This window comes from Hemitrygon akajei, chromosome 9 (assembly GCF_048418815.1).
Source record: "Hemitrygon akajei chromosome 9, sHemAka1.3, whole genome shotgun sequence".
NCBI classification, from domain to species: Eukaryota; Metazoa; Chordata; class Chondrichthyes; order Myliobatiformes; family Dasyatidae; genus Hemitrygon; species Hemitrygon akajei.
Genome location: NC_133132.1, coordinates 16,806,133 through 16,821,148, shown reverse-complemented (window position 1 = coordinate 16,821,148; position 15,016 = coordinate 16,806,133). Strand labels below are relative to the sequence as shown.

Genomic DNA, 15,016 nt, shown 5'->3' with positions numbered 1-15,016 from the left:
CTCAAGTAGCAACTTGCTGTTCCTGGGCTCTTGCTGTCACACTCTGATCTGCCTTCACATTTTCAGTCAGTCCGTCTTAACCACTCCAACCGGGTCAATCCGTCTGCAGCGGGATCTCGCTTATTTAAAATTAGATCTGTACTAGTTCTTGACCGCAGCTCGCAAACCGCTTCGGTCTTGTACCATCACTAATCCTCGAATGCACAAATCATGAGTTTCGTCTGCAATCTAAATTGATCACGTTCGTTTATTATTTAGAATGTACAAAGCTAATTCTAGAAGCGCGTCTCAGCTAACAGCGAAGTTAAGTTTAGTCGAAGCAACAAGCCCATGCAAGGTATAACTCGAGAATAGGAGCCGATTGCAACTGAAAACCTGCAAGCTACTGAATGAAGGAAACGTTTCAATTTAGTCTGCAAATAATACCCCACAGTGCCGACGGCCAGGCTCATTCAGCTGTGGATTCTGCGAGTGTGTGTGTGTGTGTGTGTGTGTGTGTGTGTGTGTGTGTGTGTGTGTGTGTGTGTGTGTGTGTGTGTGTGTGTGTGTGTGTGTGTGTGTGTGTGTGTGTGTGTGTGTGAATGTGTGTGTGTGTGTGTGTGTGTGGATTCTGCGAGTGTGTGTGTGTGTGTGCGCGCGTCTGTGTGTGTGGATTCTGCGAGTGTGTGTGTGTGTGTGTGTGTGCGCGCGTCTGTGTGTGTGTGTGTGTGTGTGTGTGTGTGTGTGTGTGTGTGTGTGTGTGTGTGTGTGTGTGTGTGTGTGTGTTTTAGGAAACTCTCCCAGACGCGCAGTTATTTTTTTATTTGTCTTGCGAGATCGTTGTTCAATTTCTCCTTATCACACTGATTCCAGTTGGAATCCTTGTCTCAAAAGAAGAATAGGGCAATGAGACATCAGAAACGTCATTTTCCTATCTACCTACCCTGATATTTAACAGCACGTACTCACTCTGCATGGCTCTAGTGGCGTAATTGGTTAGCGCGCGGTACTTATATGTCAGTACACGGCGGGGGAATGCCGAGGTTGTGAGTTCGAGCCTCACCTAGAGCACATGTGGTTTTAATAGCTGTGTTATTAAAACCCATTATTAATATGGGGCTAGTGAAAATCATCTAGCATGCGCCCAATTGCAATGAAATTCCATGTTTCCTTTGAAGCCCCATTTTTTTGACAGCAAAGTTCCTCACTGAAAATAAAGCGAATTGAAATTAATTGAATTAAATTGACTCTCTGCTGAGAGGCGTTGAAGAGGGGATTGCGAATATGTCACTCTGCTTTACTTAATGGATTGTCTGTCCCGATAATCTGTCGCGGCTTGCTTATTCTCTGGGCATTAGTCGGTTACATGCACTGAACGCATTTGTAATTTTGGAGGGCGTTCACGCCAAATTCCCCCTTGGTGAAGAGGTCGGCAGTCCCAGAGCACAACCCATTAGGTGACAGTGAACTTGATAGCTGCCTCCTCCAATCAACGGCGGGATTTGGGGATTCTGAATATCTAGCGGCTCGGTGCTGTAGATTTCCCGCAATTTACATTCCGTCCTGTGAACGTGAAGAGCGGAAAGGAGGCGGACTGTTACTAGGTTTCGGATGTCTCTGCCCATTCGGTTTTGAAGAGGATCTATCTAACAGGACACATACCTCGGTCATAAGCTCTACGTAAAGGCAGAGCTTTTCAATGGGGTTCAGTGAATCAGGGACTGGGAGGAACTGGAAAGAAACCTGGGTGTGGCTAATGTCCCTCTAGTATTCGGACCTCGCTTGTCTAGTGCATCTTTAAAGAATTATAGGAAATGATTTCACTTTATGGGATGGGCTTTCGAGGAAGGGTCTGAGGGGTGAGGTGATTTTTCTATGGGATTCACAGTACGCACAGGTTTAAATTGTCTTTCTGGGCATCGGTGACAAGGGCGACCACTGGGCAGAGACGCAATGATCTCCTCCCTGATACCATTACATTGACCATCATACTTTCTAACATTCCCTCCTTTACTATCACTGCCATTAAAATTTCCCTTTACCTCGCGCTCCCTCTGTGTCTTGGGCATCTGAAACCATTCCTTTCCAGTTTTTTTGGAGTCACTGGATTCGAACTCAGGAGCCTTCGCTCCGAAGTCCAGCTCTGACGCCACTACGCCACCAGCCCGCTCCCTACCCACCCCGAAACCTTCAAAACTCCCAAAATTACAGTGAGCACCGTCCTCGCTCTCTGAGTACGTCATTTTTGTTGCCCGTTCCCTCTACCCTTAAACGTCAAGTAACGCTAGACATCGCAAATAAGTGCGGGTAAGGGGGTAATGCAGTGGTATATCTTTGTTGTGGGGAAGGAGGCTGCCGCGTGGAACCGCGTGCCAGTGAAGTGGGCCGTCTTATTCCCAGTGTAAACCAGGAGAAGGTCTGCAGATGCTGGAAATCCAAAGCAGCACAAATGCGGCGTGGTTTTGCTGGTGAACAATTCAGGCTGCGTTCGCGATAGAAGAATCGGACAACAGACTGGAACAGAGTCTGGTGACTGTGATCGTCGGTATATGTGCGCTTTCTACACTAGTGAGGCTCTGTGAATTTCGTCTCCTCCAACTTCTGATCCACAGCACGTTCAGCCTCTGAGCCAACATTCACCTGCCCCTTCCCCAGGTCCCATTGAGCAGTAGCCCGGTAAATAGCGGTACCAATATATACTAGAGCAACCAGCGCACTTGCAGCCTGAAGCTGTCTTTTCATTGCCGGCCTGGAATAGTTCTTGTTACAATACCCCACTATTGCACCCCTTTTCCCATATTGACAACGTAGCAGTTCAATCGTATAACATTTATCAGTTTCTACCCTGACTTAAGTTCATCTGCACTATTTATAACGTTACTTCTTTCTGGTTTTCTTCAAAATCTCGACAAACAACCTGCTGTGCCACCGGAGTTTCGGCCTCCCCGTAATCCAGTACATCTCTCACTGTCTGCCGGGTCGCCAGCCCCTTCCCAGTCTTTACTTCTTGGCATCTTTTCTGAAGACGTGTTTTTCCCTCACAGGGAAATCTGAAGTTGTCAAATTCAAGAAACGCGCCTCTGTTGTTTCTTTCCTGTATATGTCCTGTTAGGACAATTGAGTTGTCTATTTTCACCGTGTGCTGCGTCCGGTAGAAGCTCGAGGCTGTGATTTCACGCTTGGCTGTTTCTTTGTCCATGGAACAGAATCTAACAGTCACATTTCTTTGACAACCCTATCTATTTCGGTGGGATTATTCCACATATCCCACCAACCCCTGCACATTTCATGTAACCAAGGGAGGTGACGCCATCCTTTCCTTGCTCAATTGAACATACCTGTGCAGAACGCCATTTCCCTGAGAACATCTGCTCCCAATTTATGTTCCCAAGTTCCTGCTAAATAACATCATATTTCTCCCAATCCCAATGAAACGGTTTCCCAAATTGTCTGTTTCTATCGCTCTTCATTGCTACGGTAAAGGAGATAGGGCTGTGATCACTTCTTCAAACGTGCTGTCCCAGAGAGGCAACTGATACCTAACTAGGTTCATTTGGCATTAACAGGTAAGCCTTTCCTCTAGTTGGCTTATCTAAATATTGTGTCATAAACCTTCTTGTACACACACAACAAATTCCACCCCTTCTAAACTTCAATCAATATTAGGAAAGTCACTATCACCCAGCACAACAACCCTATTATTATTGCCCCGTTCCATAATCTTCCTCCCTATCTGCTCCTCGATATTTGTTACTATTGACTGCAGACGTCGATAAAACTTCAAGTAGAGTTATTTCCCTGTTTCTGGCTTCCACCCCCGATGACATAGTACACAATCTCTCGATGACTTCCTCCTTTTTTACAGTCGTGATATTTTTCCAGATTGGCAATGCCACTCCGCCACCTCTTTTGTCTCCCTCACTATCCTTTTTGAAACAGCTAAAGCCCGGAAAACTCAGCAGCCATTCCTGCCTCTCAGTCATCCAAGTCTCTGTAATGGCCACAACATATAGTTCCACGCATTGATACATGCTCGAAGTTCATCCGCCTTGGTTATGATGCTCCTTGCAATAACATAGGCACACCTCGAACCATCTAGCCAAAAGGGGTGACACACAATTAAAAAGCAGGCTGGTCTAGGAAGCGTAAAGCAGGAACACACACGTTTGAAACAAAACTGCAAATATATTTACAACTGATTTGTTAAAATGGTTATAAGAAACAACATCCATTTCAGAACTAATGATCAGTTGCTTACAGAAGAGCAGAAAAGATGCGGTTAGCGTACGGAAGGCCATAAAGAACAATTGATATTAGAGCGACGCTCTGTCCGACTCTGTTGCTGTTGCTGCCGGCCACCCCTGGTTCCGAGCTTGTAGCAATTGTCGCACAAACATCATAGAAATCCCGTGCCGAGGAGCCTTATACGATGTAATCAGAGAACAGCGGATGGTGGTAAACCCAGTATAATTAACTGAGAGTCAGTCTTGAAATAATCAAACCCAATCCAAAGCGAAATCACAAACAACAGAACTGGAAATGGAGCTTTCACAATTGAGCACCCATACTCTGTATAGGACCTTTCAGTACAGACATTCCATGAAGGAATGTGGCAGGCAATCATTGGCCGTCTGAAAATTAAAGGGACAGCGGCATCCGAACATACTCCGGGGACTGGAACTGGAATGTCGAAACTTAAATGGCAGCCGTTATTCTGTCTGGGCAATGACAGTGGAGCTCTTCCCTGGTTGTGAATTCTAGGGTACTTGATGCTCTTCTCTATCCTCTCTCGTATCATCCATTTTACATTATTCCCTTCGATGTCCACATACCACATTAGGGCTGTAAACTAATATTTTTATTTGAGTTGATTTCATTTTCTCAGCCAGATCACGTGAACTTTCACTTACCTTTTAAACTCAAGTTCCGCCCAACAATATACCATCAATGCCAGTAAATCTAGGACACTAACTGAGAGATCAAACTCTACCGACTCGCCGGCTAATGGATCATGAAATTCAGGCGGACTTCAAATGTAATGACTGCAAAAGCTCAGTCGTTTTAAGCATCTGTACCAATTTGATGGTAATGTGAACGGTGAATGAATTCATACCGGTCTGAACTTTGATGGGAGCTGTTTGCTATGCGAGACACTGCAACAGTTTGATGCGCATACAGAACGCTGGACGAACCCAACGGGTTCGGCAGCATCCATGGAAATAAATAAACAGTCGACATATCCGGTCGCGACCTTCCACCGGGGCTGGAAAGGAAAGGGGAAGATGCCCAAATAAGAAGGTTGGGGAAATGAAGGACCAGCTAGAAGATGTTGGGAGGAGCCAGGTCGACGTGGTAGGAGAATGAAATAAATTGCTGGCGGTGAGGTGGAAGATGCAAAATTCTGGAGAATGAATACCAATAGGAAACCAAAGGGGCAGGGGCGGCAAGGGGAGGTGATAGGTAGGTAAATAGAAGTGTATCAGTGCGGGAATGAACAAGAGGTAAAGGGGAGGGGATAATACCGGGAAATAGAGATATCCATAATAATGCCATAATGTTGGATGTTACCTGGAAATAATACAAGGTGTTACTCCTCCAACGTGAGAGTGGCAGAAAGGAAGGCCATGGAGCGGCATGTCGGACCGAGAATGGGGAAAGAGATTGAAATGGCTGGCTACTGGGAAGTTCCACTTATTGTTGATGGAGCTGAGGGGATCGATGAAGCGTTGATAATGTTGAAGAACTCTCGGACAGAAACGTGGACAGTTTATTCGTTTCCATAGATGCTGCCTGACCTGTCGAGTTCCTGCAGTAGTTTGTGTGTTACAATTAATTCGATTAACGTTTTGCATGCGTTCCGCATCTTCGTCAGCATGGATGCTATGTTAGTTTAAAGCTCTTCACTGCATTACAGTAGCGTACAAACCACTGTTTTTAAACATTTCTATTGCAATATCTACAACCGATACAATTTTCTGAATTATACAGAACAGTACAATGACAGTATGGCATTGGTCTACGATGGCAAAGTCTATAGAGCCAAGGAATGGACAAGATCAACAGTAATGATCCTGAAATCGAGAGGTGAGCCCGAGAGTGTTTCGCAACAACATTCATTGACTTCTCGAATCGTCATTTGTTCGTCTTTCAATTTGCAATTAAGTGTCAAGTATTCATAACTCATCACAATTGGGATTTTACTTAAGTAACATCATGTTTATTTTAACCCAGCTGTTGGAAGACACGTCAGCCTTGTGTACTATTGAATATTCAGTGTGATGGAGCGAGTATAAATGAATAACCGTGGAGATTCATCAGCTCAGAGTTTCCCCAGCGAGATCGAGGCAGCTGGAATACAGGCTGAATCTCACACAGCATGCTTGAAACATTCTACATTGTGAGGAAGATATATTACATGATCATTGCAGTTATTGGAATTCCTGGTAAGGGCATAGGAGGACGAGCACTTGCTGTTCTATGTCCGTGGTCTTTGGACGCATTCAGTTAGCGACAGCGCTGTGATGCCAGTGAATCAGTGAATGCGATACAGCCATTGTGACAAACCTCTGTGTTCATTCAGACGTTCACTACAGTTTAATCCCTGGCCTCGGCTGAACGTTCACCGGCAGATGAAACAGATGTTGAGCGGAAGATCGGAGAGATGGATTCGTTTTGAGAATCTATGGCAGCCAGTTTTGATTTATTAAGGTTAATCCGCTTTCAAAGTAAACACCGATAATTCAGTGGGCTCGGCATCTTTGCGGGTGAATGGTGGTATTCCGAATCAACTGCGGAAAATGCTTTAAATCCAAATGTCAATGTCCTGCGCTGTGTTTTAACAAATTGATCCAGATTTGAAGGGAATGCCGGAAGCGTAACACCGGTGAGATCCAGGCGGAAGTGGTAAACATCTTTTGTGTTAGGCTCCAAACAACCGGGAGTTTCGAACATTCAAATCGGTACCGTTCTTTTTTCTTTAGTGTACCGGCGTTTGTCTCTACGTCCCTATTGTCCGTGAAGTGAAGGGGGAGTTAAGAACCCATCCAGTGGTGTCTCCTCGAGGTTAGACAGCGTAAGGTTCTGGTGATATTCCACATTGGACAATAAGTTTGTAAGCATTTAGAATGGTAACGCAGTAACTTGGAGCAACCCCTTAAAGTCTCAGATATTTTGAAGTAACTACATTGTCTTTCTTTTAGAATTTGGATGTTTTAAGCGTGAACGAGCACAATACCTGAAACATTCAGTGTGTCAGGCAGAGTCTTTAACAACGAAAATAAGATCTTTCTGATCGGAGACTTTGACATCGTTTGAAATAATTCTTCTGAAGTATTTAAAAGAATTTAAAAGAAGGCAGCTAGCGGGGCTCACGTGGTCGGGTGACATACTGGCAGTCGAGGAGCAGACGGCGACATGCAAGCGGGGGAAATAACTTTGCTTGAAATTTGTAAGTGGACAGAGGCGGAGGGAGCGGAGCGTCGCTGTGTGCGGAGATTGTCAGAGCAGAGGTGACGGGGAACCGTGGTAATGGGGAACCGTGGTAATCAACATCGCTGAGAAATGTGTCGATATATCTGGGCTTTACACATCAGTGAAAAACTTAATGTTGGGAGTTTGCGACTCTCGCTTTACATATTTTAAATCTCCAGCAATGACTTGTCTGTAAAATTTGATTGTTCTCCATTTATTTCTGCCCTGAGGCATAGGGAGAGGCGAGAGAATAAAAAATACTTTTTTTTTTGTTCCCCTAGTGAATTTAGTGGCGATTGTAATCCTGTCCCGGGGAAAGTGCGGCCTCTCTACCTGCACCACTCGCTACCTGGTGGCCATGGCAGTGGCGGATCTACTGACCATCATCTTTCAGGTGATTCCGTGGAGTGTCAGCTCTAATAACTTCCCCGGGACATTGCTGAACATCACCCCCGTATGCAGCGTGATCAATGCCGTGAGAATAGCATCCACGGGCTGTTCTGTCTGGTTCACCGTCACTTTTACCTTTGATCGGTTTGTCGCCATCTGTTGCCAGAAGCAGAAAGCAAAGTATTGCACCGGGAAAACTGCGGCTGTGATTCTGACAACAACCGGCGTGCTCCAATGCTTTAAAAATATGCCCTATGTCTTTATATTCCATCCAGTGAAAGCGATTGACGATGTACCCTGGGGCTGTATTATAATGCCTGCTTACAGATCCCGGGTGGGTGGTATTTAGATGGCTTTCTGTCGTATTAACGCCATTACTCCCGTACGTGTTAATTTTACTGTTCAATGGACTGACAGTGAGACACATTTTAGTGGCTAGTCGCGTCCGTAAAGGGCTAAAGTCTCAAAGGAATGCAGAGAGCCGCAGTGACCCGGAGACGGAGAGCAGGAGGAGGTCTGTGATCTTACTTCTCACCATCTCCGGAAGCTTCATCGTCCTGTGGTCGGTGAAGTTTGCCGAATTCATTTATAACACCACTGCTGGATTGGATCGAAATAATTACAACGATTCAGAATACATAGCTGAGCAATCTGGATTCATGCTGATGATGTTAAGTTGCTGCACAAACACAATTATTTATGCGATAACTCAGTCCAAGTTCAGAGAACAGTTCATCAGCGCAGCGAAATATCCGCTCATATCAATTATTCAACTAGCTAATAAACAAAATATCTAAGTTCTTCTCAGAGATGGTTGCAGTGCCATCTTGACACTCCAGAACTGGCCGTCATTATAGAACTTAGCAGCGGGGACAATAAAACCGGAAAATCGAGCCCGAGCGAGTCAGAGCACAAGAATGGGCATAAATTCGAGGACTTTCAAGACCAAATCGGCAGAAGTGCATCTCATTGGTGTGGTTGTACTGGTAAAGAATGTCATTAAATCACTCGAAAAATGTGACATAGGATCAGGAGATGTTGAATCCTTGTGGGTTGAGTTAAGAAACTACAAGGGTAAAAGGATATTGATGGCATTCATATACGGGTCTCATCAGTGTCTGGGAGGTGAATCACAGGTTACAACAGCAAATAGAAAAGTCGAGTCAAAAGGGTAATGTTATGGCAGTCATTGGTAGTTTTAACACGCAGGCCGATGGGGAAAATCAGGCTAGTAATAGATCTCAAGAGAGTGAGTTTGCTGAATGCCTAAGAGATAGCTTTTTAGAGCAGTTTTCCGTTCAGCCTACCTGGGGAGCAGCTTTACTGGATTGGGTGTTATGTAATGCACAGGAGGCGATGAAAGAGCTTAAAATAAAAGCTTAGGATTCAGAGATCACAATATGACTGAGTTGAACTTGAAATTTGACAGGAAGAAAATAAACTCTGATTTAGCAGTAGTTCAGTGGAGTAAGGGAAATTACAGTGGTCTGACAGAGGCGTTGGCCAAAGTAAATTGGAACGAGCTGCTGGCACAGATGTCAGCAGAGCAGCAATGGCATGCGTTTCTGGGAAAAATGAGGAAGCTGCAGGACGCATGCATTCCAAAAGTGAAGAAATACTCAAATGGTAAAATAGTACCACTATGGCTAACAAGGGATGTCATAGCCATTCTGAAAGCAAAAGGAAGGGCATCCAACACAGCAAAAATGATTGGGAAGGTAAAGGATTGGGAAGATTTTTTAAAAATACCTACTTAAAACATTAGAAAGGAAAAGATAAAATTGGAAAGCAAGCTACAAAATAATATCAAGGAGGATAGTAAAAGAATTTTTTTCAAGCATGTTAAAAATAAAATAGAAATGACAGTGGATATTGGACCGTAAGAAAACGAGGCAGGATAAATTAAACCGGTGGACAAGGAAATGACTACTGAACCGAAAAATATTTCATATCAGACTTCATTGTGGAGGACACCAGCAGTATACTTGATGTTATAATGTGTGAAGGAAGACAAGTAGGCGCAGATACTATTCCAAGAGAGAAGATGCTCAAAGAACGGAAAGACGTGAAGATACAAAAGTCACCCTGAACAGATAAACTGCATCCTAGGGTTCTGAAAGACGTAGCGTTAGAAATTGAGGAGGCAGTAGAAATGATGTTTCAGAAATCATTGGTGCCACAGAATTCGAGGCAAGAAGGCTGCGAGTGGAACGGCTAAGGATTTCCGGAGCGAAGGCATTTTACTACTCGGGGTAAAGAGAGGCAAAGCTGCGCATGCGCGTGACGTCAGCCAGTAGAGCGGGGAAAGTTTAAAAAGAAGACCGCCATATCCAGCGGGCGGTGGAGTTAGAGGGTAGCAGAGTGATAGGGCTTAGGCGGTAACGGAACGAGGCGAAGTAGGTTTACCTGTGTTAATTGCGGAAAAGAGGAAGTATGTGCGTGATGCCAGTTTTCTGTGCTCGGTGTCAGATGTGGGAGGTCCTTGAGTCTCCCAGCCTCCCGGACGGCCACATCTGCACGCGGAGTATCGAGCTGCAGCTCCTGAGGGACCGCGTTAGGGAACTGGAGATGCAGCTCGATGTCCTTCGCCTGGTCAGGGAGAGCGAGAAGATGATAGAAAGGAGTTAGGGGGCAGGTGGTCACACCGGGTGCACGTGAGACAGAGAAGTGGGTAAAAGTCAGGAAAGGAAGGGGAAGAGTCAGGTACTAGAGAGTACCCCTGTGGCTGTAACCCTTGACAATAAGTGCTCCTGTTTGAGTACTGTTGGGGGGGCCAGCCTACCTGGGGGAAGCAACAGTGGCCACGTCTCTGGCACACAGTCTAGTCATGTGGCTCAGAAGGGTGGGGAAAGGAAGAGGAAGGCAGTAGTGATAGAGGACTGTACAGTTAGGGAGCCAGACAGGCGAATCTCTGGATGCAGGAAAGAAACTCGGATGGTAGTTTGCCTTCCAGGTGCCAGGGTCCGGGATGTTTCAGATCGTGTCCAAGATATCCTGCAGTGGGCGGGAGAACAGCCAGAGGTCGTGGTACATATTGGTACCAATGACGTATGTAGGAAAAGGGAAGAGGTCCTGTCCAGTGTAGGAATGGAATTAAATCGACGGTCGATCCGTGGCTGAGGGATTGCAGCAGGGAGCAGGGATTCAGATTTCTGGATCATTAGGACCTCTGTTGGGGCAGGTGTGACCTGTAGAAAAAGGACGTTTTGCACTTGGATCCCAGCGGGACTAATATCCTGGCAGGGAATTTTTCCTAAGGCTGCTGGTGAGAGTTTAAACTAGAATTGCTGGGGGATGGGAACCGAACCGAAGAGACTGGGGAAGAGGCGTTTGGCTCATAAATAGAAAAAGCTTGGGGACAGTGTGAGAGGGAGGATAGGCAGGTAATAGAGAAGGGACGCTCTCAGACCGACGGTTTGAGATCTGTCTATTTTAATACAAGGAGTATTACGAACAAAGTGGATGAGCCTAGAGCGTGGATCAGTACTTGGAGCTATGATGTGGTGGCCATTACAGAGACTTGGATGCCCCAAGGGCAGGAATGATTACTTCAAGTGCCAGGTTTTAATTGTTTCAGAAAGGACAGTGAGGGAGGCAAAAGAGGTGGGGGCGTGGCACTGTTGATCAGTGATAGTGTCACGTCTGCAGAAAAGATGGACGTCATGGGAGTATTGTCTACGGACTCTCTGTTGCTGGAGGTTAGGAACAGGAAGGGGGCAATAATCTTTCGGATTTTTTTTTTAATAGGCCGCCCAATAATAACAGAGATATCGAGAAGCAGATACGGAAAATCATTCTGGAAAGGTGTAATAATAACAGAGTTGTCGTGATGGGAGATTTTAATTTCCCAAATATCGATTGGCATCTCCCTAGAGCAAGAGGTTTAGATGGGGTGGAGTATGCTAGGTATGTTCGGGAAGGTTTCTTGACACAATTTGTAGATAGGTCAAGTCAGGTCGCTTTTGATTGTCATTTCGACTATAAACTGCTGGTATAGTACACAGTTAAAACCAAACAACGTTCCTCCATGACCATGGTGCTACATGAAACAACACAAAACTACACTTGACTATGTGAGAGAACTCAAGACTACACTAGACTACATAAAAGGACACAAAGACTACACTCGGCTACATGAAAGGACACAAAGACTACACTCGAATACAGACCTACACAGGACTATATAAAGTGCACAAAACTGTGCAGGGAGTACAAAAATAATTAATTAATTGATAGATTGATTAAGTAATAATCAAGACAGTAGGCACAGTATGGGACAAATTTCAATATAATATTAAATGATGCAGATGTCAGTCTAGACTTTGGGTGTTGAGGAGTCTGATGGCTTGGGAAGAGTACCTGTGGCACAGTCTTGTTGCAAGAGCCCGAATGGCAGGAGGGAGAAGAGCTGTTGGCTTTACGGGTGCAGTGTGTAGTGTAAATGTCTATAATGGCGGAAAGAGAGACCACGATGATCTTCTCGGCTGACCTCACTATCCGCTGCAGAGTCTTGCAATCCGAGACGGTGTTATTCCCGAACCAGGCAGTGATCCAGCTGCTCAGGATGTTCTGGATACATCCTCTATAGAAATTGGTCAGGATGGTAAGCCTAGATGAGGAGAGACTGTACTTGATTTGGTACTGGGAAATGAACCTGGTTATGTGTCAGATCTCTCAGTGGGAGAGAATTTTGGAGATAGTGGTCATAATTCTATTTCCTTTACAATGGCATTGGAGAGAGATAGGAACAAGCAAGTTAGAAAAGCGTTTAATTGGAGTAAAGGGAATTGTGAGGCAGTCAGCCAGGGAATTGTAAGCTTAAACTGGGAAAAGATGTTCTCAGGGAAAAGCATGGAAGAAATGTAGCAGATGTTCAGGGGATATTCGTGTAGATTTCTGCATTGGTACGTTCCAATGAGACAGGGAATTTATGGTAGGATACAGGAACCGTGTCTTACAACGGCAGTAATAAATCTAGTGAAGAAGAAAAGAAAAGCTTACAAATGGATTAGACAGCTAGGCAATGTTAGAGATCTAGAAGATTATAAGGCTAACAGGAAGGGGCTTAACAAGGAAATTAGGAGAGTCAGATGGGGACATGAGAAGCCCTTGGCGGGCAGGATTAAGGAAAATTCCAAGGCGTTCTACAATTATGTGAAGAGCAAGGGGATAAGACCTGAAAGAATAAGACCTATCAAATGTGACAGTGGGAAACTGTGCATGGAACCGGAGGAAATAGCAGAGGTAATTAATAAATACTTTACTTCAGTAATCACTATGGAAAAGGATCGTAGTGATTGTAGTGATGACTTGCAGCGGACTGAAAATCTTGAACATGTAGATATTAAGAAGGACGATTTGCTGGATCTTTTGGAAAACATCATATTGGATAAGTCGCCGGTACCGGATGAGATTTACCCCAGGCTACTGTAGGAAGCGAGCGAGGAGATTGCTGAGCCTCTGGGGATGGTCTTTGCATCATCAATGGGAACGGGAGAGGTTCCGGAGGATTGGAGGGTTGTGGATGTTGTTCCTTTATTCAAGAAAGGGAGTAGAGATAGCCCAGGAAATTGTTGACCAGCGGGTCTTACTTCAGAGGTTGGTACGTTGATGGAGAAGATCCTGAGAGGCAGGACTTATGAACATTTGGAGAGTTATCATATGATTTGGAAAAGTCATCATGACCTTGTCAAGGGCAGGTCGTGAGTTACGAAGCTGATTGAATTTTGTGAAGATGTGACTAATCACATTAATGAATGAAGAGCAGTAGATGTAGTGTATGTTGATTTCAGCAAGGCATTTGATAAGGTATCCCATACAAGGCTTATAGAGAAAGTAAGGAGGCCTGGGATCCAAGAGGACATTACTTTGTGGATCCATAACTGGTTTGCCCACAGAAGGAAAAGTGTGATTGTAGGCGGGTCATATTCTTCATGGAGGTCGGTGACCAATGGCGTGCCTCAGGGATATGTTCTGGAAACCTTACTTCCATGATTTTTCTAAATGACCGAGATGAGGAAGTGGACGGATGGGTTAGTAAGTTTGTCGATTATGCAAAGGTTGAAGGTGTTGTGGAATGTCTGAAGGGTTGTCACAGGTTACAGCGGGATATTGATCAGATGCAACACTAGGCTGAGAAGTGGCAGATGGAGTTCAACCCAGGTAAGTGTGAAGTGGTTCATTTTGGTAGGTCAAATATGATGGTAGAATATAGTATTAATGGTAAGACCATTTGCAATGTGGAGGATCAGAGGGATCTTGGGGTCCGAGTCCATAGGACGCTCAAAGAAGCTGCGCAGGTTGACTCTGTAGTTAAGAAGGCATATGGTGTATTGGCCTTCATCAATCGTGGAATTGAATTTTGGAGCCGAGAGGTAATGCTGCAGTTATATAGGAACCTGGTCAGACCCCACTTGGAGTACTGTGCTCAGTTCTGGTCGCCTCACTACAGGAAGGACGTGGAAACCATAGAAAGGATGCAGAGGAGATTTACAAGGATCTTGACTGGATTGGGGAGCATGCCTTATGAGAATAAGTTGAGTGAACTCGGCATTTTCTCGTTGGAGCGAAGGAGGATGAATGGTGACCTGATAGAGGTGTACAAGATGATGAGAGGCTTTGATAATGTGGATAGTCAGAAGCTTTTTCCCCAGTGCTGAAATGGTTGCCACAAGAGGACACAGGCTTAAGATGCTGGGGAGTAGGTACAGAGGAGATGTCAGGGGTAAGTGTTTTATGCAGAGAGTGGTGAGTGCGTGGAATGGGCTGCCGGTAACGGTGGTGGAGGTGGATACGATACGGTCTTTTAAAAGACTTTTGGATAGGTACATGGAGCTTTGAAAAATAGTGGGCTATGGGTAAGCCTGGTATATTTTTATGGTAGGGATATTGTCGGCACAACTTTGTGGGCCGAAGGAACTGTATTGTGCTATAGGTTTTCTGTGTTTCTATGACTGAAAAATTGGAAATATCACTCCAGTCTTTCAGAGACTTCCAAGCACCTTAACATTGTGCCCTCTCTTGTTAGCCATCTTAGGCTGAGAAAGAGCCACTGACTGTCCACGCGATCAATGCCTCTCATCATCCTGGACAACTCTGTCAAGTAACCTCCCATCCTCCGTCACTCCAAGGACGCATCGAGCGTTGAACCCTGTTTTCGTTGATGGAAACATATCCT

At 45.0% G+C, this 15,016-nt stretch overlaps 1 non-coding gene across 1 annotated transcript; it reads left to right on the top strand.

The window, feature by feature from the left end:
• The first annotated feature begins 956 nt into the window (after positions 1-956).
• On the top strand, positions 957-1,050 carry trnai-uau (transfer RNA isoleucine (anticodon UAU)). The gene is made up of 2 exons: positions 957-994; positions 1,015-1,050. It is a non-coding gene; the product is annotated as a tRNA-Ile (tRNA).
• Positions 1,051-15,016: the final 13,966 nt, after the last annotated feature.